The sequence below is a fragment of the Penaeus chinensis genome, chromosome 10 (genome assembly GCF_019202785.1).
Source record: "Penaeus chinensis breed Huanghai No. 1 chromosome 10, ASM1920278v2, whole genome shotgun sequence".
Taxonomy (NCBI): Eukaryota; Metazoa; Arthropoda; class Malacostraca; order Decapoda; family Penaeidae; genus Penaeus; species Penaeus chinensis.
The window spans coordinates 25,603,494-25,606,674 of NC_061828.1; positions in this window are offsets into that span (position 1 = coordinate 25,603,494).

A 3,181-nucleotide genomic window follows, 5' to 3' on the forward strand; every position below is an offset into this window, starting at 1 on the left:
TATAAATAATTCTAATGTGCAACTTTTGTTTAACTTAATATATCCATAAGGTTTTTTTTTTTTCAATTTCTCCCTGTAGGTAAGTCAGGAAAAGAATATTCCTGAAGGTGTCACACTGTTTATTTTTCATTCTTCATACACTGGTTTGCACTTAAAAAAATAAATAAATATATCAGTATTGGCCCAAATAAGGGATCTGATATCTTTCACGATTCATTATGTGGGCATTATGTATTTCTAGTAAAATCAATTAAAAACAAATATTTGACAACACAGTTAAAGCGTAAATAAATCAGAGCCATGATAGATTATGAAAGAGAGAGAGAGAGAGAGAGAGAGAGAGAGAGAGAGAGAGAGAGAGAGAGAGAGAGAGAGAGAGAGAGAGAGAGAGAGAGAGACACACACAAACAAATACACACACACACACACACACACACACACACACACACACACACACACACACACACACAGACAATACTCAACAATATGTTAGTCTGCTTAGCGTAAAGCGGACTAGTATTTTGTCAAAATTTGATTCAACAAACAATATTTGAAGGAATTGTGTCAGTGCATTGGTCCACTTCCTTGGAGTCAGAAAAGAGAAGGAGCTTATGAAATCTGCAAAGAGAAGTAAATCAGTGTCAGAATTTTTTTCTCTTTTTTTTGTGTCGTGTGTTGTTCCTGTTCTAAGCCTTATTCTTAGGCACTGCCACTTACTGAAGGGCCCCTGTGATCTAGTTGTGGGTTGCGACCTTTTTTTGTGTGTGTGTGTGTGTGTGTGTGTCGTGTTGTTCCCATTCTGACTCTTGTTCTTAGGCACCCCCCCCCCCCCCATCCTTTGCCCGTTGTTGTCGTGGGGGGGCTTAGGAAACGAAGACTGAGACCCAATGATGGGGAACTCCTCAACCTTGGGACTCAGCCATCGACTCAACTAATTTTGCATGGTCTTTTTTCCCACTCATACTTTTCGTTTCAGTTTCTTCACCAATCCCTTCTACTGTCTACCTCCTAAGGCGTGAGAGCTGTGCTGAAAGGATGAAAGGCTGACTTTATGTCAGTCCTGAACGGCCTGAGGGAACCATGGGCACGGTATTCCCCTGCCAACCTGGCCCTTACCCCTCAAGGGGACCCTGAGGGGTGGACTATTTTTTTTCCCCAACATACTCCAGGCTTATCATGGCCAATAATGAAGACATAACCCCACTCTTAGGGGCAATGAGGCTTGCCCCTTTATCAAATAGCCCCAATCCCAGATCTCCTTTGACCACGGCAACGAACATTGCAACAACTACCCCCTTATCAATGCATACTAGTACAGTATCAACCCTAATCAACAACCAACCCCCAGGAGACATTTCTACTCTCCCAACATGCTCAACTTCAACACCTTAACTCCCACAACCTTCTTCATCAACCACCCCATCTCCCCTTTTTACTACCTTACAACCTTATTGCCCACCTCCCCATAACACTACCCCCCTCAACACTACTCCCTCCTCCACACGTCCCCGCACTTCTACTACCCCCACCTCTACAAGAATCCTAAATACTCTATTTAGCCCAGCCAAATGGGACCGATTTTTCGTGATCCCTCCCACAGCTCCCTACTCTAAAAACACCCTCCTCTTCCAGCAATGCCTCTAAAAACAAGTAGGCAAAGTCTCTTTCCATAGCCGACCCGACTACTCCCGTCTTGTCACAGTAACAACTGAAAACTAAGCTATAGCATTAACAAAACTAACTATGTGGTAATCCCATCCCTACAGAACCTCATCCCACCCTCAATACTTGCACTGGAACTGTCTCTATCTCCCCAACAGATTGCCCAATCTATGACAAAGAATGGTCAGATTGTGGTGAGGACTTACTCGCCTGTCTCACAGACTATGATGCAACATATGTACAATGCTACTCCATTCCTCCAAGAGGAAATCGTAAGAAATCCATCAACATTGCCAAAATTACTTTCCGTAGACATTACCTTCCCTTTAATGTTTACATAGGTGGGGAATCCCTACCTGTCCGACCATATCAACCTCCTCCTCGTCAGTGCCAAAATTGTTGGCGTTTAGGACACCCAGTCAAACACTATCATTCCACAGCCAGATGCCTGCTATGTGCCCAACCTGGCCATACTCGATCAAACTGCTCTGCACAATCACGCACATGTGCAAACTTTGGCGGCCCCCATAATGTATTTTATAGAGGCTGCCCCACCTACAAATTTGAGTCTGAGGTAGCAACTCTCAGATTCAGACTTGGACTCACTCTACGTGAAGCCAGACAGGAGGCTTGTCGACGAGGTTTTTCACTTACCCCGTACTCTAGTAATGTCGCTCAGTCTGCCACTCCCCCTACCCCCCTAGCTCCTACACCCTCTCCTAAACCTACCCCCCCTCCATCTAATTTTCCATCTTCTAACTCCTACCTTCCCCAGTCAAATTCTTTTGCCACCCTAAATCCAGACACTCCAATCTCTACCCAGTCAAATTCTTTTGCCATCCTAAATCCAGGCACTCCAATCTCTACTACAGCCCCAACACCTTCCCCTCTCCCTCCCCGCACTACCCGCAGCAGACAGAATAAACGTTCCACCCCCTCTTCCCCTACCCCACAATCACCTCCACCTTCCTTTGCCCCTATTTTTCAGACACCAGACTTCTCTTCCCCCCTCACAAGAAAACCTTTATCTCACAAAACTCCCCAACCAACTCCACTACAGAACTCTTGAAGATATCCAGAACTACATAATCGAGTCCCAAACTAATACTCATCCACCTTCAAATTCTACAATTCCCTCTCCCTCCTCACTCAAAGTGACTGCCGATATCCATCCTCCTTCTACTCATATTCTCCCTACACCCAATCCTCCTACCCCATCCCAACAAGACCCATTTCCCCTGACTCCAGCCCCACCTATATTAACCCTCTCACTATCCCCTCTATCCCTTCCACTCCCTCCTGGATACACACGTGAAACCCTCATGTCACAAGTACCCTCTTCCCCAGACCCTCTACCTCCCGACACCCCTCCTGATACAACACCACCTCCCCAATCTCATTCTTTATCCCACCCTCTAGCACCTTCCCCTTCAAATGCTTTGATAGTAAATCAACGAAAGTATAACTATCCTTCATTGGAACATTCGCGGTTTCCGAATGTTCCTCTTTCACTCCCACA